We start from the raw sequence: 25,178 nt of genomic DNA on the forward strand, positions 1-25,178 counted from the left end.
ACAAAAATATTTTCCTTTTATTATAATTTAAAATTCGAATTATCTCTCTCTCATCTCTTTCTATTTATTTACTAACACTTCTCTTCTTCTTATAATTCAAACCCCCTCTCTCTGTGTTCGAATTCTTCTTCTCCCTTCTTCATTCTACTCTTCTATTCTTCTACTCACATAAAGGAATCTCTATACTGTGACATCGAGGATTCCTATTCTTTTTTGTTCTCTTCTTTTTCATATGAGTAGGAGCAAGGATAAGAGCATTCTTGTTGAAGCTAATTCGGAACCTGAAAGGACTCTAAAGAGGAAGCTAAGAGAAGTTAAAGCACAACACTCTGGAGAGGACCTGACAGAATTTTTCGAAAAAAAGAGGAGATGGCCGAACCCAATAACAATGGTGGAGATGCAAGGAAGATGCTTGGTGACTTTATTGCACCCTCTTCTGACTTCTGTGGAAGGAGCATCTCAATTCCTGCAATTGGAACAAACAATTTTGAGCTTAAGCCTCAATTAGTTTCTCTGATGCAGCAGAATTGTAAGTTTCATGGACTTCCATTGGAAGATCCTCATCAGTTTTTAGCTGAATTCTTGCAAATTTGTGACACTGTTAAGACCAATGGGGTTAATCCTAAGGTCTACAGACTTATGCTTTTTTCTTTGCTGTAAGAGACAAAGCAAGGACATGGTTGGACTCACAACCTAAAGATAGCCTAAACTCTTGGGAAAAGTTGGTCAATGCTTTCTTGGCCAAATTCTTTCCACCTCAAAAGTTGAGCAAGCTTAGAGTGGAAGTCCAAACCTTCAGACAGAAGGAAGGTGAATCTCTCTATGAAGCTTGGGAAAGATACAAGCAATTGATCTGAAGGTGTCCTTCTGACATGTTTTCAGAATGGAGCATCATATGTATATTCTATGATGGTTGATAAACCCATATTTTATGATGTATTTTGTGCACAATTTAAATGATTTATTCAATCCTTCACCCACTTATTCATGTAAATTGCATGGTTTTACTATTCCTTCCTTATTTTATGATATATGTGAAAAACATGTTTCCTATGCTTTAAAAGTATTAATGTTAATTATCCCTTATTACCATTTGATGCCGTGATTTGTGTGTAAGTATTTCTAGGTCTCACAGGGCAGGAATGGCTTAGAGAACGAAAAGAAAACATACAAAAATGGAAGAAAAGCACAAAAATGGAGTTTCGAAGAAAAGGGCAGCGACGCGAACGCATGGACGATGTGAACGCGTGCCTAGCGCGAAAGGGCATCGACGCAAACGCGTGACTGACGCGGACGCGTGCCTTGAGCAGAACGCAAATGACGCGTACGCGTGACTGGCGCGTACACGTGACAAGGAAAACTCCCAGATGACGCGGACGCGTGACCTACGCGAATGCGTGACAGACGCCACGTACAAGAATCTACAGAAAATGCCTCTAGCGATTTTTAGACCCTTTTTCGGCCCAATTCTGAATCCAGAAACACAGAATATAAGCCAGAGAATGGAGGAATCAAATAACAACTTAGAGACGATATACAACTCTCAAACTTTTAGGATTAGATGTAGTTTTAGAGAGAGAGGTTCTCTCCCCTCTCTTAGGTTTTAGGATTAGGATTCCTTTTATTTTATTTTATTTTATGATTACTACTTCAACGCCAGGTTCAATATTTTTCTTTAATTAATGTTTCTCCTCTATTTTTGTTTATTCCAATGCTTTTACTTGTTAATGTTCCAATTTAGCTTACGAACCTTTTTATGTCAAGATTCGAATATTTTATTTAATATTAATTGACGTATTTCAGATTAATGATGATCTTATTCCATTTATGATGCTTTCAATTTAATTTAGATTTATTTTCTCCCGTTGCTTTGGTTAAGTGATTGGTAACACTTGAGTTATCAAACTCAGCTGTTGGTTGAGATTGGATTTCCTAATTGGTTTGAATCGCTCTAAAATCTAGTCTTCCCACAGGAGTTGACTAGGACTTGAGGATCAAATTAATTTTCTACTTGACTTTCCTTTGCTTTAGTATGGGTTAACTAAGTAGGATTAAAACCCAATTCTTATCACACCTGATAAGGATAACTAGGATAGGAATTCCAATTCTTATACCTTGTCAAGAGATTTTATTATTATTAATTTATTTTCCTCGTCATTTAAATTACTTGTTCCTTATCACAAAAACCCAAAAACATATAATTTTCCATAACCAATAATAAATTATACTGCCCTGCAATTCCTTGAGAGACGACCCGAGGTTTAAATACTTCGGTTATTTATTTTTATTGGGTTTGCTTAAGTGACAAACAAGTTTTTTGTATGAAAGGATTATTGCTTGGTTTAGAAACTATACTTGCAACGAGAATTTATTGTAAATTCTAAACCATCAATCTTCATTTCATCAAAATGGTGCAGTTGCCGGGGAGTTACAACTGTGTGCCTTATTATTGGTTATTGTAAATATTTTCTTTTGCTTGTTTATTTGTTTTTATTTTCACTTTTAATTTTTATTATTTACTATGAATTCTCATCCCTATCGCTTTGAGTTTGGTTCCAATGCTGTTGCAAGGAATGGAAATTATAACAGGAACATGCATCAAGGTCAAAACAATTAGAGATGGAAGGAGCCACGAGGATCTGATCAACTCTTTAGGCAATAACACACTCCAAGATACCATGAACCACGACCATTCCATAATACATGTCAAGACAATAGGTACGGTAGACCCCTTCGTGACAACCATCACCGACCAAATTACTATGGTCAAAAACCATTCCGAGGTGCATACCAAGATGATAGATATGATGGACCCCCATCATACGCCTATGAACCACCTCCTCAACGTAGCTTTGAACCACCACACTCACAAGCCAACTACCACCATTCACCTCCATATGACCCTAACCCGTATCCACCCCAATTCCAAACCAATTACTCCCAAGAACCACCACTTTCCTATGCACCATGTCCATATCCATCACCCCAAGAATCAAGGGAGAAACTCAAGGAAACATTTGAAAAATTTCATGCCATACTTCACCAATTTCATGCCATACTCCACCCCAATTCCTTCCTGACGTTCAGACACTCAAGGAACCCCATGGCTTCATGTGGGCAATCTAATGAAGAACGTAGCATGAAGCAGATACTAGAAACCCCACTGGACAGTACAGAGCATGACTTTGTACTGGAAAAAGTGGAGGAAGCTGAAATTATCGAAGAAGAAGAATTGGTTGAAGACTTAGGAGATTCTGAACCTCCATGGGAATCCAGAATTGTGGAGAATTCTGTCAAGAAATTTACAATTGATGCTAAGGAGGATAGTGCACAACCTCCAAAGCAAGAAACTTACGAAGAACTGCACGGAATAACTTGATGGTGTTTTTGTGGAAAAACGAATTTCCAAACACCTAAAACTAATCGGCAAGTGTACTGGGTCGCATCAAGTAATAATAACTCACATGAGTGAGGTCGATCCCATAGGGATTGAAGGATTGAGCAATTTTAGTTTAGTGGTTGATTTAGTCAAGCGAATCAAGTATTGGTTTGAGTGGTTTGTAATTGACAGAAGCTAAATTGCTTAAATTGTAAAGGGAGAGGGAAGAATTACAGTAAATTAAAAAGAACAGAAAGTAAAAGTGCTGAATCTTAAAGAACAAGTAAATTAAATTACAGAAACTTATATTGCAAGAAATGTAAATGACTGAATCTTAAAGTACAAGAAAGTTAAATTGCTTGAATTATAAAAGGGTTCAAGGAGCTGGGATTGTAGAAATTGAACAAGCAGAAGGGAAATGACAATTAACAGAGAAGGAGATGAATCAAATTGAAGTAGATCTCAAACAGAAAAGTGAAAATGCTTGTAGAATGAAAACAAAAAGTAAATGTAGCTTAATTGCAGAAATTAAAAAGGAAATTGAAGATCTCAGGAGTGAAAGAGACTAGAAAATAAGTCTAGATCTCAAATCCTTCCTTGATCCAACGAGAACAATTGCAAAAGAAATGGAAAAGTAAATTGCAGAAGAAAAGAGAAGAGTGAAAGCAGTAAACAGAATTTTGAATGTAAATCAAAACTTTTAAAAATATGCAGAAAGATTAACAGAAGATCTCAAGGTGAGATTGAAACAGAATTTCTTCAATTCTTCACCCAAGATCCAAAATACGAAGTAAAGAGTGTTCAAGCAAGAACAAGGAAGAAGAGAGATCAATTCTCCTTCCAAATTCTCCAAGAACCAAATTCAAAGTATGAACTCTAAAAATTATAAAATGAAAATTATCTCAGAAGAAAAAAGGTTCCAAAAGTTGTTAACTAAATCAAACTAGCTTCTATTTATACACTTTCTATTCTTGGATTTAAGAATTTGGGTGGGCTTTTTAATTTGGTGAAGATTTGAAATTAATTGGATTTTTAATTGAATTTTCAGCCCAAGAGAAATTGCTCCCAGTGGAGTGCTCTGCTCTTGTGGGGAGCGGAGCATTGAGGCTTGTGTTGGAGCTCCTTGTTGCGTGCCAAGGCTTGGGAGGCATTCAGGATAGCGCTCCTCTCTTGTGGGGAGCGGAGCATTGAGGCTTGTGTTGGAGCTCCTTGTTGCGTGCCAAGGCTTGGGAGGCATTCAGGATAGCGCTCCGCTCTTGTGGGGAGCGGAGCATTGTGGCTTGGTGTGTGTCTTGTGCGCTCCAACTCCTCCTGACCGTGTCATGTTGCGCTCCAAGTTTCCCTAGCCGTGTCAAGCTTGTGCAAGGAGTGAAGAGAGTAGCGCTCTGCTCTCTTAGGGAGCGGAGCATTGGCTTTTGCTTGGGTGAAGTCCCCAAGTTCAAAACTTGTTGGAGGCATGCGCTGGCTCCTTTTCTTTGTGAAGGAAGTGGCGCCTTACTCCTTGCTTCCTTAGGGTGCCTTGTTTGATCCTTGGGGGTAGCATTTTAGCCATTTTTGGCTTATTTCCTTTGTGAGTAGCGCTCCTCTACTCCCCCTTGCTCATGAGTTCGAACCTTGTAGCCTTCACTAGCAAACTTTGTTTTTGGATTTATTCTTGAGTGAAGCCTGATAGTGCTCTCAAGGAGAGTGGAGCATCATTCTTCCCTCCTTTGTTTCTTGGTTCCAAATTGTGCTCCGCTCTTAAGGAGAGCGTAGCATCTAAGCTTGCCTCCTTAGTTCTTTGTTATGATCCCAGTAGAGTGTTGTGGCTTGCCTCCTTCATTGTGCCACGCCTCTTTGTTTCTTTTGCCACTTCTTCTCCTTCTTGGGCCACGCTTCTTTGGCCACGCTTTCTTATTTTCTTCTTTTCTTCACCTACAAGTAATCAAAACAGGCAATCAAAGTATCACCAAATTCACACGGTTTACAAATCATTTAAATATCAATTAAATTTAGCTTAAACCTCATGATTTAGTATCAATTAAATGGTGGTTAATTGATTCAAAGAAAGCATGCAATTCCATTCCAAATTACTTACTTACAATGCAAGAAAGTGCATAAAACCTAATAAAAACAAAGAAAAAGACTAGTAAAACTAGGCTAAGATGACTTGTCGTCACAATACCAAACTTAAAACTTGCTTGTCCCCAAGCAAGAAAGAATTATGCTCAAAGGTTCTTTAAATTAGAATGGATTTGAAGAAAAACATGTGCTATCCTGTGAGTGAAGTGATTAAGTGCAGTGGGGTGAACTCTAAATTATATGTTCATGCAAGGGATTTACTTGCTCAAGCCTCTCTCTTTGACACAGTTCGACCACAAGCATTTACTAGGATTACAACTCTTTGAGTCTTTGTTTCTTCCATCTTTTCTGCCTAGTAATTGATGCTCAGAATCTTGGGCCATGCTCTTTTATTTTTGTATTTTCTTTATTTTCTTTTGTTTGCTGCTTCTTGGATCAATAAATATTTGAGAATCTCCACAATACTTCTTTGAACTCTATGTCCTGCCTATGAGCTCCCATGCAAGTTTTCACAAGCATGCAACCTCAATGCATAATCATACAACTAGAACCACCATTTCTCCTAATCTTTTGCTTGCCTCAAAACTGTTTAATTCTTTAATCCTTCTTTTCAAAGAACTGTCATGTGATGCTTTTTTGAGTCATTGAGTGCAAACAAGTTCTGAGAGTATTGGGTTGTGAATGATCAAGCATCTTAATTATTGAATTACAGAGAAACTATACTAGATAGAAAGACAGATAGGAGTATAATATCACTTTCAATCATTGCAGTGATGCCAACTAATCCCTTAATAATACCACCTTTTGGAGTTTGCTTGCTTTACTCCTCATCATCATCAGTGTTGGTCTTCACATTCCTTTTTTCTCTTTTTGGTTGATGATGCTTAATCCTTCTAAAAACTTGTATGATACTCTGCAATGATATTGAAGGTTGCTTGTTCCCAAGCACTTGAAAAATGGTTAGCATGCATGAGTTATTTGTGGACTTTTGAACTTACTTTGGTGTGGGAACACCAAACTTAGTACCTTGCCAATGGTTCTCATGCATCAGATTGACCATATGTAAAACTCTTTTTCTTTGCCTAAGGTAATAGAACTAAAAAACTAGGGAACAGCAGAATAGTTAACTAGTTTATCTAAATGCTTGAAGCTAGCATTATGCAGAAGGTGAGAATGTGTTTTATGATGAAGTTTTTAGTGGAACACTAAACTTAAAATCCTTCATTCTCCCTTAGATTGTTTTGGTGTGCAACACAAACTTAGCTTCTTGCAATATAGATAAAGCTAATTAGCCTTTTTATTAAAATAGTTATGAAGAGAAAACTACCCCAGGTTGGGTTGCCTCCCAACAACCGCTTCTTTATTGTCACTAGCTTGACATCCTTCATTCTGTGATCATAGAAGTTGAGAATCCTGTTGCCTTTGATTTCCTCCTCTCACTATGGGCTTCCTTTCCTCTGTTTCTTCTTAGGGAACCTCTCTGTGATGCTTTTCTTTGATGATTGTTTCCTTTTCCATAGCCCTCTCACTTTTTTCTATGATTGCTTTCCATTTCTCCCACCTAGCAGCTTTTTCGTTATCTTGTGGGTCATCTTTAGTGGCTTTGGAGATGGTATTTGCCCTTTTCTCTCCCATTTCTGCAAAGTGCTTAGCCGGTTGTTCTATTTTCCTTTCAATTCTTCTGATTAAGTCTTCCTGGTTCTTTGTTGTCGCCTCTTGGTGCTTCATCATTCTCTCTATTAAGATCTCCAAGTTGGTGATCCTTTGAGAGTCTTGTGAGATTGGTTGGTTGTGGAGTATTAGGGGTTGGAAGGGTAGGTGTTGTGGTGATGTGTAGTGGTTGTTGTTGGTATGGTGATGTTTTTGCTGGTTTGTGAAGTTGGGGTTGTTATAATTGAGGTCCCTTGGTCTTGGATTTTGGTGCTCAATTCTCCTCCAGTTGGAATGAGTCTTCTAGGGTGGGTTGTACATATCACCCTGAGATTTGTGTTGGAACCGGCTTGAGGTACTCTTTGGAGATTGTGATTGCTCATGACTTTGTTGCTCATAGTTAATTGCTCCAAAACCTTTTTCAGATTGAATCCAACCATGTGGATTTTGAGGTAGGTTATGTGCATTTACTACAGCAACTTGCAGCCAATCGATTTTTCTGGCCATCAGCTCCAATTGTTGCTGAAGTTGTTGGTGTATCTGTTGATTTTGGTTCCTGACTGCATTTACACCTTCAATCTCCATTGCTCCCTTCTCTTGTGTGGATGGTCGCACTTCTGCTTCTAGCTTACCAATTTCCTTGGGTGGTTTCAACTTGGCTAGGATTTCAATCACTAGATCCTCTCATCCGATGATGCTTCCTTGTGGGAAGGTTTCAAGCCATTGAGCAACATCATTCATGGTGATGAGCGGATGCTTCAATTCATAAGTTGCATTGTCATCTGAGGTTAGGACACTACTCCCACAATTACTGGAATTCGTTGAGTTCCCCTCCATGATCTGCACAATTACAAACAGTCCAAATGAAGATTGAATGTACTCATGCCAAAATGTAGTTAGAGGATTAGTTGACACAATGTATCAAACAGTTGACAGGCTTGAAAGATCAATAGAGGAAAATTGCTTCTGTCAATTACTCAGTGAGTAGAAATACAAGAAACGCATAGAATCAGAAAAGCCAGGAAAATCCCACTCTATTGCTAAAGTGGGGTTTTAGTTAGCTTAAGCAAAAATTCAAACAGTTAGTGTGTTGGTTAAAAATTAAAGAAAATGAAAATAAAAAGTGCTTGATCTAGATCTCCACTTCACTTAATCATTGTCAATCTAATCAATCCCCGGCAACAGTGCCAAAAACTTGACGGTGTTTTTGTGGAAAAACGAATTTTCAAACACCTAAAACTAACCGGCAAGTGTACCGGGTCACATCAAGTAATAATAACTCACATGAGTGAGGTCGATCCCACAGGGATTGAAGGATTGAGCAATTTTAGTTTAGTGGTTGATTTAGTCAAGCGAATAAAGTATTGGTTTGAGTAGTTTGTAATTGACAGAAGCTAAATTGCTTAAATTGTAAAGGGAGAAGGAAGAATTGCAGTAAATTAAAAAGAACAGAAAGTAAAAGTGCTAAATCTTAAAGAACAAGTAAATTAAATTGCAAAAACTTAGATTGCAAGAAATATAAATGACTGAATCTTAAATTACAAGGAAGGTAAATTGCTTGAATTATAAAAGGGTTCTAGGAGCTGGGATTGTAGAAATTGAACAAGCAGAAGGGAAATGACAATTAACAGAGAAGGAGATGAATCAAATTGAAGTAGATCTCAAACAGAAAAGTGAAAATGCTTGAAGAATGAAAACAGAAAGTAAATGTAGCTTAATTGAAGAAATTAAAAGGGAAATTGAAGATCTCAGGAGTGGAAGAGACTAGAAAACAAGTCTAGATCTCAAATCCTTCCTTGATCCAACGAGAACAATTGCAAAAGAAATGGAAAAGTAAATTGCAGAAGAAAAGAGAAGAGTGAAAGCAGTAAATAGAATTTTGAATGTAAATCAAAACTTCTAAAAATATGCAGAAAGATTAACAGAAGATCTCAAGGTGAGATTGAAACAGAATTTCTTCAATTCTTCACCCAAGATCCAAAATACGAAGTAAAGAGTGTTCAAGCAAGAACAAGGAAGAAGAGAGATCAATTCTCCTTCCAAATTTTTCAAGATCCAAATTCAAAGTAAGAACTCTAAAAATTATAAAATGAAAATTATCTCAGAAGCAAAAAGGTTCCAAAAGTTCTTAACTAAATCAAACTAGCTTCTATTTATACACTTTCTATTCTTGGATTTAAGAATTTGGGTGGGCTTTTTAATTTGGTGAAGATTTGAATTTAATTGGATTTTTAATTGAATTTTCAGCCCAAGAGAAATTGCTCCCAGTGGAGTGCTCTGCTCTTGTGGGAGCATAGCATTGAGGCTTGTGTTGGAGCTCCTTATTGCGTGCCAAGGCTTGGGAGGCATTTAGGATAGCGCTCCGCTCTTGTGGGGAGCAGAGCATTGTGGCTTGGTGTGTGTCTTGTGTGCTCCAACTCCTCCTGACCGTGTCATGTTGCGCTCCAAGTTTCCCTGGCCGTGTCAAGCTTGTGCAAGGAGTGAAGAGAGTAGCGCTCTGCTCTCCTTGGGAGTGGAGCATTGGCTTTTGCTTGGGTGAGGTCCCAAGTTCGAAACTTGTTGGAGGCATGCGCTGGCTCCTTTTCTTTGTGAAGGAAGTGGCGCCTTACTCCTTGCTTCCTTAGGGTGCCTTGTTCGATCCTTGGGGGTAGCATTTTAGCCATTTTTGGCTTATTTCCTTTGTGAGTAGCGCTCCTCCACTCCCCCTTGCTCATGAGTTCGAACCTTGTAGCCTTCACTAGCAAACTTTGTTTTTGGATTTATTCTTGAGTGAAGCCCGATAGTGCTCTCAAGGAGAGTGGAGCATCATTCTTCCCTCCGTTGTTTCTTGGTTCCAAATTGTGCTCCGCTCTTAAGGAGAGCGTAGCATCCAAGCTTACCTCCTTAGTTCTTTGTTATGCTCCCAGTAGAGTGTTGTTGCTTGCCTCCTTCATTGTGCCACGCCTCTTTATTTCTTTTGCCACTTCTTCTCCTCCTTGGGCCATGCTTCTTTGGCCACGCTTTCTTATTTTCTTCTTTTCTTCACCTATAAGTAATCAAAACAGCCAATCAAAGTATCACCAAATTCACAAGGTTTACAAATCATTTAAATATCAATTAAATTTAGCTTAAACCTCATGATTTAGTATCAATTAAATGGTGGTTGATTGATTCAAAGAAATCATGCAATTCCATTCGAAATTACTTACTTACAATGCAAGAAAGTGCATAAAACCTAATAAAAACAAAGAAAAAGACTAGTAAAACTAGGCTAAGATGACTTGTCATCATAACTCAACAAGCAAGTTTCCTTGATAATGATAATCCCGAACCAAGTTCTCCTAGTAATGAACTTGCATCCGCAAGTGAACTCTTTGGGATGGGAGAATCTTCCCCAAGTGAATACGAAGATGATGCGGAGGTAGATTTTTCGCAACCTCCAACTTATGACTTGAGTGATGAGGAAGATATCGAAGACTTGGATCAAGATGTGGTTGAAATTGAAGAAATTTACAACGAAGTGGAGGAATTCACAGAAGAACACGAGGGAGTAGAGCTTGCAAAACCGCTGGAAACACATATCCCGAGGCCATTACCATCCAATACTAAATTCAAGTGGGTAAAATCCTTAGCTTTTATCTTTACTTTTCCACTTGAATATGGTTTACTTGAAACAGATGGCCAGCTTAGAGCTCTTCGCGGCTTTAAGAGTAAAAGGGAAATAGTTCATGCTCAAGGCTGGTATGCAAGATTCAATAAGGTTCCACGCTTCAATCTGAAGTGTAAGGATTGGTTTCGAGTTCGATTGAATGGGTCTTGGAAAATGTTTGGTCATCTTGGTGAGAATGCAACTTCCAAACCGCCCAGATGGAAAAATAAAAATCAAGACAAAGGCGGATATAAGAGCAAGGTTTGGGATCCTGGAATCTCTTATGACATTCAACACCCTGGGAACCTGAGAACCTGTTTGAATTTTGGATGAATTCAAGCACAAGCCACCATAGCAGGAAGCTCATCAAATGTCCAACTTAAGGACTTTAACTAAAAGTGCTAGGTGGGAGACAACCCACCAGGGTATGATCGTTCCTTTTTCAATTTCAATCTTATTTCATTTTGTTTGTTTTTAAATTTTATTTTATTCTATTTTCATTGAACATGGAATTATTCATATCACCCATATTAGCACTGCATATTGCATACTGCATAATTGCATAAAAAAAAATCACCCTACGCGAGCGCGCAGGCCACGCGTGGGCGTCGACTGGAAATCAGCGTAAAGATCCAACGCCCAGAAAGTTGGGCTGGAATCGTGCAGCTGGTGTGTGTTTAGCATAAATCGTCCCACGCGTTCGCGTCCCTGACGCGAACGCGTCACCTGCACCACATACATCCAACGCGAAAGCGTGAACGACGCGTACGCGTTGCGTGGATTTTATGGACCCTATTGGAAACAGAGAGTTGCACCAAAACGACGTTGGAACTGTGCCTTTAGCACAATTTTCAGCGACGCATTCGCGTGCTTCACGCATACGCGTCCTTTACCTTTTATCTAATTCACGCGATCGCGTCAACGACGTGGCCGCGTCACTCCCCTTTTCGCCCAAATCACGCGATCGCGTGCCCCACGCGTTCTCGTGGATTCAAAAATACTAACCCCATTCACGCGAAACCTTACCCATTTCGCGTCACCCAAAACCCCCCACCCCCTCTGCAACCTCTCTTCTCCCATCCCCCAACCACCACCACTCCTCGCCAGCCAGCTCCGACCGCCGCGCCGCCATCCCGACCGCCGTGCCTTCCTCGCCAAAACCCCCTCTTCCTCTCTTCTTTCTCTTCCTTTCCCCCTCCTTCCTCTACGACCCCGACACCGCTGCCACCACCCCATCACCGAGCCGCCACCACCGCGCCACCCCCTGACCTCCAACTAACCACTACAGCCCCCAACCACCTCAACCCTCACCCCCCTTCTCTCTCCCCCATTAACCCTTATCCAACCACAACCACCAAACCGCCCCTTCCTCCACCTCAGACCACCACCGCGCCGCCACCCATCGCCACCGCGTCACCAACACCACCACCACACTTCCACCGTCCCTCTGTTCCACACATTTGTTCCTCTACAAACCAGGTTCCGCCAAACTGCAATTCCTCTTTTCGATTAGTTAGTTAGTTTTTCAATTTTTGTTCAAAACAGGATAGTTAGAGATGCATGATTGTAGTGGATTTTAGGTGGTTAGGTAGCTAGAATGTGGTTAGTAGATTTAGGCCTGATAATTGCACCGTTCTTGCTACCTGTTTTTATCCGATTCGCAATTCTGAATTTGCTGTGATGATTCTGTTCATATGTTGTTCTTCATATTTGATGTTGCTGTTAAACTGTTCTTTAATGTTCTTGCTATTTGTTAATCTTTTCAGCACTATTTAATTTCATATGAACTGATTTTTCCTGCTGTTTACTACCCGGGAACATCCAATTTTAGCCGAAATGCTGCCCAATTTTTTGCAAATTTATGGTTTAATCCACCCCCATTCATGTATTGGTTTGAAAATTCAGTATTTTGCATTACTTGGCTACAACCAAACCAATTCATGAATGCAGGGGCTAGCATTCTTATTCCTTTTGGTTCCCTGAGTAATAAATTGCTTATTGATGATTTCATTTTCATTTTACACTTACTTTATCTATAGGAATTATCATCAATAAACTGAAATCCTTGCTTGAATATGAGTTGATTGTTCTTCAAGTTTGTGAATTTCTTGGTAACTAGGAAAACCATTCTCATGCCACTCACTTTAACTTCCTTTTTAACTCCTAACCAACTCCACTTTCTAACTTCTCTTTTTGGTTTTTACCTAACTACTTTAACTTTCTAACTCAAGGCATGATTACTGTTTTTCCTAATTAACTTGAATTCCACTTCTATTACATTTTGGATTGTGATTTTTACTCTCAGATTTTTAACTCGAATTCAATCCAAAATGTACATATATTTACCTCATTTCATGCTTCTATTGCTCTTTTTGCCTTTATGCTTACATTGATAAAACCCTACTTGCCTACTTGTTTTCCTGCTTTAGTTCTTCAATTATATCCTGCTACTTCTGCTTTTTAGGATGTCTGATCCTAAAAGTAAGGGAAAAGGCAAGGCAACTATAGGCAAACAGAAAAGAAGAGAATCTTCTACCTCTATCCTGGATATCCTTCACGACGATTTCTGGCGGGAAAAGAATTTTACCCCGCAGGAAAAGGCCGACCAACTCCTCACTGCCACAGATCAAGTCATATTTGCAAATAGATACTGTGAGCTAAAGTATCCAGTGTTTGCCACTTCCAGAAACCTCTACCTGGAAAGAACTCTTAAAATTCCAGAAGAACTCACCCAGTACACTTCCGAACAGATAAAACAAAGAGGTTGGTTCTTCTTGGAAAGGAACTTGACAGAGGTCAATGCATCCTGGGTCAGAGAATTTTACTGTAACTATTTCAAGACTTCCCTGGATGCCGTGCACCTTAGAGGAAAACAGATTTTAGTCACTGAGGAAGCTATTGAGGATATCCTCCAGCTTTAGCCTAAGTCAGATCAGCCTGACGATTACCAAAAGGCTGAAGAGGATATGCTATACATGAGATTTGACTGGGATGCAGTCAAGCAGAGAATAGCCCTTGATCCTACTGCCCCATGGGTCATGGGAAAGAATACAGTGATGCCTATGAGAATCAAGCTGATATATTTGAATGATGAGGCTCAGCTTTGGCAGCAGATCCTAAGTAACTACGTGATGCCGAGCACTCATAAGACAGAGGTACCCACTGCTATGATCACCCTCATCTGGTGTGTGATGGAGGGTAAGGACCTGTATCTTCCACGTTTCATCAGGTATTTTATGGCCAGGATCCATGTCAGAGGTACTCTACCTTTCCCTTATCTGATCACCCAGCTAGGCCGCTATGAGCACCTAAAGTTGATGATCCGATCCGGCAGCGACATCCTCTTCGAGCCTGACACCGCTTCTGAGCCATCTGATGCGGAGGCAGATGATCATGAGGAGGAGGCACATGCCTAGGCTGAGCAGGGAGGACCTGAGTAGGTTGCACCACACCATGAGGAGCCCCACCAGATCCAGGCCGTAGATCCGGAGATTCCTCTACAAACAGAGCCTCCGCTTCAGCAGGCAGCTCCTCCTACACTTACCGAGACTGCAGACCCTCAACCTACCACAGAGTCACCAGCAGCGCATCCTTCCGGAGATGACACTTCTTCGCACCCAGCTTGAGTGAGCATCGAGGACGATGCTATTATTTAAGTGTGGAGAGGTCTCCATCTCTGGCGTACTTTATTTTGGTGAACCACTTTTTAGACCCACTTTTTATCCTATTTTGCTTATTTTTCTGTATTTTTATTTTTATTTTTATTTTTATCTTATCCTGTCTTCCAGTACTTGCACATTTTTTCTTCTTTTGCTGTATTTTTACTGTATTTCTGTATTTTGCACTTTGGTTTATATTCTTATCTAGATATTTAGTTTATTCTAGTTGCAATTTTAGCTTATTAAGTTGTGATATAGAATATATGGATTAATTAGTTTAGTTTACCCTTTTTAGCATACGATAACTTGGATTAATTGAAAATAAAAAGAGTAAACTAGAAACTTTAGTATAACAGAATCACAATAATCCACATACTGTATATATATAGCAATAAATGATTGGTTAATTTACACCATTTTTTAAGGAAGAATACTAAGATTTTAAGAGCCACCCTTAGATTCAAATTGAAAATAATGGGAACCCTTGATTTCTACTTGCATGACATACATAACTGATATATGGTTTTTGAGCCAGAGAACACACAACCTGTGAGTTTTTTAGCTTAATTTTATGGTTATATTCAACCATAAATTTCATTCCTGTGTGTTTCGCACTTATTTTCTATGCTTGTAATCTTTACTTTGTTTCAATCTATATGTCCAATATAGAATATAGATACATACCCACATATGATTGAGGCCGTCATTTGAATTTTTCCTCACATATCCCAAATGAGCCTACCTCCTACATCACCTTTGTTAGCCCACTTGAGCCTTTTGACCCCCTTTTTTGTTCTATAACCACATTACTAGCCTTAAGCAGAAAAACAAAATAAAAATCCCAAGTTGAATCCTTGGTTAGCTTAAGATAGAAATTGTGATACACACTAAGTGTGGGAAAATGTGAGAACATGGGTTGGTAGGAAATAACTAAATTAGTAAAATAGTCAGAAATTTGGGAGCATGCTCATGTGAAACCAATTTGAATTAAAATACCATGTGTATTGATATATGTTATTCTTTAAAAAAAAATCCTTTTTATAATATAAATAGATAAATAAGGGGACAAAATTACCCAAATAATAAGTTTAGTGAAGAAATCAATGCACGTGAGGTAAGAATCAAAATAAAATTGGTACATGAGTATGTATAAAGAAAGAAAAAAATTAGGAACCCCAAGAAAGTTATAAATTATATAGAATATGTATATGTTAGGTGAGACCTTAGACTAATTAAAGATTCAACTTATAGCTCACTTAGCCTTATATATATACCCCTACCTTTACCTTGGCCCCATTACAACCTTGAAAAGACCTCATGATGTTTGTATGTACACATTGTATACTTGTTGATTGGTTAGATGAAGAACAAAGTTTTAGAAAGTAAGAATAGAAAAGAATAGAGTGATTAACCCCAAACACTGAGTGACTAGAGAGTAAACACGAAATCCAGTAAGGGTTCAATAGCTCATCACCATATATCTCTACTTAATTGTTTAATTGTCTTGCAAGCTTATGAAATATTTTAACCCAACTCAATTGTGACAGTGCTTTAACATTATTTAGGTTTGGCTATACATATATAATTCCTTGAAAATATGAATCAAATTAACCACATGTAAGCTCTATATATATATAGGTGGATAACAAGTAAAATTGCATGGTTCATATAGGTAGATTGCATTTAGAATAAATTACATTACATAAGATTCCACCATTCTAACTTTACCCTTTCTCTTGGATTTAGCATGAGGACATGCTATTGTTTAAGTGTGGGGAGGTTAATAAACCTATATTTTATGATGTATTTTGTGCTCAATTTAAATGATTTATTCAATCCTTCACCCACTTATTCATGTAAATTGCATGGTTTTACTATTCCTTCCTTATTTTATGATATATATGAAAAACATGTTTCCTATGCTTTAAAAGTATTAATTTTAATTATCCCTTGTTACCATTCGATGCTGTGATTTGTGTGTTAAGTATTTCCATGTCTCACAAGGCAGGAATGGATTAGAGAACGAAAAGGAAACATACAAAAATGGAAGGAAAGCACAAAAATGGAGTTTTGAAGAAAAGGGCAGCAACGCGAACGCATGGACGACACGAACGCGTGCCTAGCGCAAAAGGGCATCGATGCAAACGCGTGAATGACGCGGACGCGTGCCCTGAGCAGAACGCAAATGACACGTACGCGTGACTGACGCGTACGCGTGACAAGGAAAACTCCCAGATGACGCGGACGCATGACCTACGCGAACGCGTGACAGACGCCACATATAAGAATCTGCAGAAAACGTCTCCAGCGATTTCTGGACCCTTTTTTGTCCCAATTATGAATCCAGAAACACAGAATATAAGCCAGAGAATGGAGGAATCAAATAAAAACTTAGAGTCGATATACAACTCTCATACTTTTAGGATTAGATGTAGTTTTAGAGAGAGAGGTTCTCTCCTCTCTCTTAGGTTTTAGGATTAGGATTCTTTTTATTTTATTTTATTTTATTTTATGATTACTGCTTCAACGCCAGGTTCAATATTTTCCTTTAATTAATGTTTCTCCTCTATTTTTGTTTATTCCAATGCTTTTACTTGTTAATGTTCCAATTTAGCTTACGAACCTTTTTATGTCAAGATTCGAATATTTTATTTAATATTAATTGAGGTATTTCAGATTAATGATTATCTTATTCCATTTATGATGCTTTCAATTTAATTTAGATTTATTTTCTCCCTTTGCTTTGGTTAAGTGATTGGTAACACTTGAGTTATCAAACTCAGCTGTTAATTGAGATTGGATTTGCTAATTGGTTTGAATCGCTCTAAAAGCTAGTCTTCCCACAGGAGTTGACTAGGACTTGAGGATCAAATTAATTAGTCTACTTGACTTTCCTTTGCTTTAGTAAGGGTTAACTAAATAGGATTAAAACCCAATTCTTATCACACCTGATAAGGATAACTAGGATAGGAATTCCAATTCTTATACCTTGTCAAGAGATTTTATTATTATTAATTTATTTTTCTCATCATTTAAATTACTTGTTCCTTATCACAAAAATCCAAAAATATACAATTTTCCATAACCAATAATAAATCATACTGCCCTGCAACTCCTTGAGAGACGACTCGAGGTTTAAATACTTCGGTTATTTATTTTTATTGGGTTTGCTTAAGTGACAAACAAGTTTTTTGTATGAAAGGATTATTGCTTGGTTTAGAAACTATACTTCCAACGAGAATTTATTGTAAATTCTAAACCATCAATCTTCAGTTCATCAATGGTCTGTCTGAATTGTCCAAGATGTCATTGGATCACTCTGCTGGAGGATCTCTTCATCTGAAGAAGATGCCTGCAGAAGCCCAGGAACTCATTGAAATGGTTGCAAATAATCAGTTCATGTACACTTCTAAAAGGAATCCTGTGAGTAATGGGACAACTCAGAAGAAATGAGTTCTTTAGATTGATACTCTGAATGCCTGGTACGCGGAATCGTGATTACACTTTAATTATGTAAAATTCATCGCTCTTTCTTTCCCTGGCAATGGCTCCAAAAACATGATGCCAAGACAATGGTTCACAACTCCGTGTAACTAACCAGCAAGTGCACTGGGTCAAGTAATACCTTACGTGAGTAAGGGTCGAATCCCACGGAGATTGTTGGTATGAAGCAAGCTATGGTCACCTTGTAAATCTCAGTCAGGCGGATATAAAATAGTTATGTGGTTTTCGAATATTAATTAATAAAATAGGGATAGAAATACTTATGTAAATCACTGGTGAAAATTTCAGATAAGCGAATAGAGATGCTTTCGTTCCTCTGAACCTCTGCTTTCCTGCTATCTTCATCCAATCAGTCTTACCCCTTTCCATGGCTGGCTTTATGCAAGGGCATCACCGTTGTCAGTGGCTACATCCCCTCCTCTCAGTGAAAAATATGCTCACATGCTCTGTCACAGCACGGCTAATCATCTGTCGGTTCTCGATCATGCTGGAATAGGATTCACCCTCCTTTTGCGTCTGTCACTAACGCCCAGCACTCGCGAGTTTGAAGCTCGTCACAATCATTCAATCATTGAATCCTACTCGGAATACCACAGATAAGGTTTAGACTTTCCGGATTCTCTTGAATTCCGCCATCATTCTGGCTTACGCCACGAAGATTCTGATTAAGAGATCTAAGAGATACTCATTCAGTCGAAGGTAGAACGGAAGTGGTTGTCAAGCACGCGTTCATAGGGAATGATGATGATTGTCACGTTCATCACATTCAGGTTGAAGTGCGAATGAATATCTTAGAAGCGAAATAAGAAGAATTGAATAGAAAACAGTAGCACTTTGCATTAATCTTTGAGGAACAGCAGAGCTCCACACCTTAATCTATGGAGTGTAGAAACTCTACCGTGAAAATACATAAGTGAAAGGTCCAGGCATGGCCGAGATGGCCAGCCCCCAAAACGTGATCAATAGATCAAAAGATAATCCAGAGATCCAAAGATGGTCAAAAAGACGTCTAATACAATAGTAAAAGGTCCTATTTATAATAAACTAGCTACTAGGGTTTACATGAGTAAGTAATTGATGCATAAATCTACTTCCGGGGCCCACTTGGTGTGTGCTTGGGCTGAGCTTTGAGTGTTACACGTGCAGAGGCCATTTGTGGAGTTGAACGCCAGCTTTTGTGCCAGTTTGGGCGTTCAACTCTGGTTTTGGCTCCTTTTCTGGCGCTGGACGCCAGATTTGGGCAGAAAGCTGGCATTGAACGCCAGTTTACGTCGTCTATTCTTGGCCAAAGTATAGACTATTATATATTGCTGGAAAGCCCTGGATGTCTACTTTCCAACGCAATTGGAAGCCTGCCATGTTGAGTTCTGTAGCTCCAGAAAATCTACTTTGAGTGCAGGGAGGTCAGAATCCAACAGCATCAGCAGTCCTTCTTCAACCTCTGAATCTGATTTCTGCTCAAGTCCCTCAATTTCAGCCAGAAAATACCTGAAATCACAGAAAAACACACAAACTCATAGTAAAGTCCAGAAATGTGAATTTAACATAAAAACTAATGAAAACATCCCTAAAAGTAACTAGATCCTACTAAAAACATACTAAAAACAATGTCAAAAAGCGTATAAATTATCCGCTCATCACAACACCAAACTTAAATTGTTGCTTGTCCCCAAGCAACTGAAAATCAAATAGGATAAAAAGAAGAGAATATACTATAAATTCCAAACTATCAATGAAACATAGCTTCAATCAAATGAGCGGGACTTATAGCTTTTTGCCTCTTGAATAGTTTTGGCATCTCACTTTATCCATTGATGTTCAGAATGATTGGCATCTCACTTCCATAATAGTGTTATTGATTCTCCTAGTTCAGTATGATGATTCTTGAACACAGCTTCTTTATGAGTCTTGGCCGTGGCCCTAAGCACTTTGTTTTCCAGTATTACCACCGGATACATAAATGCCACAAACACATAATTGGGTGAACCTTTTCAGATTGTTACTCAGCTTTGCTAAAGTCCCCAATTAGAGGTGTCCAGGGTTCTTAAGCACACTCTTTTTTTGCTTTGGACCTTGACTTTAACCGCTCAGTCTCAAGTTTTCACTTGACACCTACACGCCACAAGCACATGGTTAGGGACAGCTTGGTTTAGCCGCTTAGACCAGGATTTTATTCCTTTAGGCCCTCCTATCCACTGATGCTCAAAGCCTTGGGATCCTTTTTAATTGCCCTTGCCTTTTGGTTTTAAGGGTTATTGGCTTTTTGCTCTTGCCTCTTGGTTTTAAGAGCTTTTGGCTTTTTCTGCTTGCTTTTTCTTTTTCTTTTTATTTTTTTTCGCCTATTTTTTTTCTGCAAGCTTTGTTCTTTGCTGCTTTTTCTTGCTTCAAGAATCATTTTTATGATTTTTCAGATTATCAAATAACATGTCTCCTAGTCATCATTCTTTCAAGATCCAACATATTTAACATTCTTAAACAACAACTTCAAAAGACATATGCACTGTTCAAGCATACATTCAGAAAACAAGAAGCATTGTCACCACATCAATATAATTAAACTAAGTTCAAGGATAAATTTGAAACTCATGTACTTCTTGTTCTTTTGAATTAAAACATTTTACATTTAAGAGAGGTGATGGATTCATAGGACATTCATAACTTTTAAGACAAAGTTACTAACTACTAATGATCATGTAATGAAGACACAAACACAGATAAGCACATAACATAGAAACAAAAAAACAGAAGAAACAAGAACAAGGAATGAATCCACCTTAGTGATGGTGGCGTTTCCTTCTTGCGGAACCAATGATGTCCTTGAGCTCTTCTATGTCTCTTCCTTGTCTTTGTTGCTCCTCCCTCATTGCTTTTTGATCTTCTCTTATTTCATGAAGCATGATGGAGTGCTCTTGATGTTCCACCCTTAGTTGTCCCATATTGGAACTTAATTCTCCTAGGGAGGTGTTGATTTGCTCCCAATAGTTTTGTGGAGGAAAGTGCATTTGAGGCATCTCCGGGATCTCATGGTGATGAGCTTCATACGCCTCTTGAGCTCCATGAATGGGCTCTCTTGCTTGCTCCATCTTCTTCTTAGTGATGGGCTTGTCCTCTTTGATGAGGATATCTTCCTCTATGTCAATCCCAGCCGAATTGCATAGGTGGCAAATGAGGTGAGGAAAGGCTAACCTTGCCATGGTGGAGGACTTGTCAGCCACCTTGTAGAGTTCTTGAGGTATAATCTCATGAACTTCCACCTCTTCTCCAATCATGATGCTATGGATCATGATGGCCCAGTCTATAGTAACTTCAGACCGGTTGCTAGTGGGAATGATTGAGCATTGAATGAACTCCAACCATCCTCTAGCCACAGGCTTGAGGTCCAATCTTCTTAGTTGAACCAGCTTGCCTTTGGAGTCAATCTTCCATTGAGCTCCTTCTACACATATGTCCATAAGGACTTGGTCCAACCTTTGATTAAAGTTGACTCTCCTTGTGTAGGGGCGTGCATCTCCTTGCATCATGGGCAAGTTAAATGCCAACCTCACATTCTCCGGACTAAAATCTAAGTATTTCCCCCGAACCATTGTAACATAGTTCTTTGGATCCGGGTTCTTACTTTGATTATGGTTCTTGGTGATCCATGCATTGGCATAGAACTCTTGAACCATTAGGATGCCGACTTGTTGGATGGGATTTGTTAGAACTTTCCAACCTCTTCTTTGAATTTCATGTCAGATCTCCAGATACTCATTTCTTTTGAGTTTGAAAGGGACCTCGGGGATCACCTTCTTCTTGGCCACAACATCATAGAAGTGGTCTTGATGGGCTTTGGAGATGAACCTTTCCATCTCCCATGACTCGGATGTGGAAGCTTTTGTCTTCCCTTTCCCCTTTCTAGAGGATTCTCCGGTCTTAGGTGCCATCAATGGTAATGGAAAAACAAAAAGCTTATGCTTTTACCACACCAAACTTAGAATTTTGCTCGCCCTCGAGCAATAAAAGAAATAATAGATGAAGAAGAAGAAGAATTGGAGGAGAGGGAGAGTGGGGAGCGTTTTGGCCAAGAAGGGTGTAGAGGGGTGTGTTGTGTGAATTTGATGAAGAATGGAGGGCTTTATATAGGGAAGGGAGGGGGGGTTAAGGTTCGGCCATATGGGTGGGTTTGGGTGGGAAATTGGTTTTGAATTTTTGAAGGTAGGTGGAGTTTATGAGGTAGGTTTATGGGGAAGAGTGGATGGATGTGAGTGGTGAAGAGGTGATGGGGAAGAGAGTTTGAGGTGATTGGTGAAGGGTTTTTGGGGAAGAGTGTTTATGGGGTTGTGTGAAAGAGAGTGGTGAAAAGAAGTGAGTGGGGGTAGGTGGGGATCCTGTGGGGTCCACAGATCCTGAGATGATCCTGTGGGGTCCACAGATCCTGAGGTGTCAAGGCATTTACATCCCTGTACCAATTTAGGCATGTAAAATGCCCTTGCACACAACTCTGGGCGTTCAGCGCCAGGTTGGTGGCCATTTTGGGCGTTCAACGCCCATTTGTGTGCCATTTCTGGCGTTGAACGCCAGAACCATGCCTGTTCTGGCGTTCAGCACCCAGAAGCTGCCCATTTTGGGCGTTCAGCGCCAGAACCATGCTCTGTTCTGGCGCTGAACGCCAGACAGATGCTCCTCCAGGGTGTGATTTTTCTTCTGCTGTTTTTGATTCCGTTTTCAATTTTTCTATTTATTTTGTGACTCCACATGATCATGAACCTATAGAGACATATAATTAAGAAAATTATAGTTAGATAAATAAAAATTAGGTTACCTCCCAACAAGCGCTTCTTTAATGTCAATAGCTTGACAGTGGGCTCTCATAGAGCCTCACAGATGTGCAGAGCTTTGTTGAGACTCTCCAACACCAAACTTAGAGTTTGGATATGGGAGTTTGACACCAAACTTAGAGTTTGGTTGTGGCCTCCCAACACCAAACTTAGAGTTTGACTGTGGGGGCTCTGGTTGACTCTGCTTTGAGAGAAGCTTTTTCTGCTTCCTCTCCATGGTTGCCGAGGGAGATCCTTGAGTTTTAAACACAAGGGAGTCCTCATTCCATTGAAGGACTATTTCACCTCTATCAACATCAATCACAGCTCTTGTTGTGGCCAGGAAAGGTCTTCCTAGGATGATGGATTCATCCTCTTCCTTTCCAGTATCCAAGACTATGAAATCAGCAGGGATGTAAAGGCCCTCAACCTTTACTAACACGTCCTCTACTTGTCCATAAGCCTGTTTTCTTGAACTGTCTGCCATCTCTAATGAGATTTTAGCAGCTTGCACCCCATAGATTCCCAGTTTCTCTATTACAGAGAGGGGCATGAGGTTTATTCCTGAACCAAGGTCACACAGGGCCTTAAAGATCATGGTGCCTATGGTACAAGGTATTATGAACTTTCCAGGATCCTGTCTCTTCTGAGGCAATGTCAGTTGATCCAGATCACTTAGTTCATTGATGAACAAGGGAGGTTCAACTTCCCAAGTATCAATGCCAAATAATTTGGCATTCAACTTCATGATTGCACCAAGAAACTTGGCAGTTTGCTCTTCAGTAACATCCTCATTCTCTTCAGAAGAGGAATACTCATCAGAGCTCATGAAGGGCATAAGGAGGTTCAATGGAATCTCTATGGTCTCTAGATGAGCCTCAGAGTCCTTTGGTTCCTCAGAGGGAAGCTCCTTATTGATCACTGGACGTCCCAGGAGGTCTTCCTCCTTGGGATTCACGTCCTCTCCTCTCCTCACAGGTTCGGCCATGGTGCTTATGTCAATGGCCTTGCACTCTCCTTTTGGATTCTCTTCTGTATTGCTTGGGAGAGTACTAGGAGGGATTTCAGTGATCCTTTTACTCAGCTGGCCCACTTGTGCTTCCAGATTTCTAATGGAAGATCTTGTTTTATTCATGAAACTTACAGTGGCCTTAGACAGATCAGAGACTAAGTTTGCCAAATTAGAAGTATTTTGTTCAGAGTTCTCTGTCTGTTGCTGAGTGGATGATGGAAAAGGCTTGCTATTGCTAAACCTGTTTCTTCTACCATTATTAAAGCCTTGTTGAGGCTTTTGATCCTTCCATGAGAAATTTGGATGATTTCTCCATGATGAGTTATAGGTGTTTCCATAAGGTTCACCTAAATAATTCACCTCTGCTATTGCAGGGTTCTCAGGATCATAAGCTTCTTCTTCATAAGAAGCCTCTTGAGTACTGTTGGATGCAGCTTGCATTCCATTCAGACTCTGAGAAATCATATTGACTTGCTGAGTCAATATTTTGTTCTGAGCCAATATGGCACTCAGAGTATCAATCTCAAGAACTCCCTTCTTCATAGGCGTCCCATTACTCACAGGATTCCTTTCAGAAGTGTACATGAACTGGTTAGTAGCAACCATGTCAATGAGTTCTTGAACTTCTGCAGGCGTTTTCTTTAGGTGAATGGATCCACCTGCAGAAGTGTCCAGTGACATTTTTGATAGCTCAGATAAACCATCATAGAATATATCGAGGATGGTCCATTCTGAAAGTATGTCAGAAGGACACTTTTTGGTCAACTGTTTGTATCTTTCCCAAGCTTCATAGAGGGATTCACCTTCTTTCTGTCTGAAGGTTTGAACATCAGCTCTAAGCTTGCTCAGCTTTTGAGGAGGAAAGTACTTGGCTAAGAAAGCCGTGACCAGCTTATCCCAAGAGTTCAGGCTGTCTTTGGGTTGAGAATCTAACCATAATCTAGCTCTGTCTCTTATAGCAAAAGGGAAAAGCATGAACCTGTAAACTTCAGGATCTACTCCATTAGTCTTAACAGTATCACATATCTGCAAGAATTCAGTTAAGAATTGAAAAGGATCTTCAGATGGAAGTCCATGAAACTTGCAGTTCTGCTGCATCAGAGAAACTAATTGTGGTTTCAGCTCAAAGTTGTTTGCTCCAATGGCAGGAATGGAGATGCTTCTTCCATGTAAATTGGAATTAGGTACAGTAAAGTCACCAAGCATCTTCCTTACATTATTATTATTTTCGGTTGCCATCTCCTCTTCCTGTTCGAAAATTTCTGAAAGGTTATCTCTGGATTGTTGTATTTTAGCTTCTCTTAGTTTCCTTTTCAGAGTCCTTTCAGGTTCTGGATCTGCTTCCACAAGAATGTTCTTATCCTTGCTCCTGCTCATATGACAAAGAAGAGGGCACAGAAAAATAATAATAATAATAGAGATCCTTTATACCACAGTATAGGGATCCCTGTGTGAGTAGAAGAAGAGGGGGAGACAAGAAATGTAATGT

The 25,178-nt window shown here is 39.4% G+C and overlaps 1 non-coding gene across 1 annotated transcript; it reads left to right on the top strand.

Annotated features, from left to right (window-relative positions):
- Positions 1-24,428: 24,428 nt before the first annotated feature.
- On the top strand, positions 24,429-24,532 carry LOC112773998 (small nucleolar RNA R71). Its single transcript, XR_003188514.1, has one exon. It is a non-coding gene; the product is annotated as a small nucleolar RNA R71 (small nucleolar RNA).
- Positions 24,533-25,178: the final 646 nt, after the last annotated feature.

Source organism: Arachis hypogaea, chromosome 18, assembly GCF_003086295.3.
Source record: "Arachis hypogaea cultivar Tifrunner chromosome 18, arahy.Tifrunner.gnm2.J5K5, whole genome shotgun sequence".
Taxonomy (NCBI): Eukaryota; Viridiplantae; Streptophyta; class Magnoliopsida; order Fabales; family Fabaceae; genus Arachis; species Arachis hypogaea.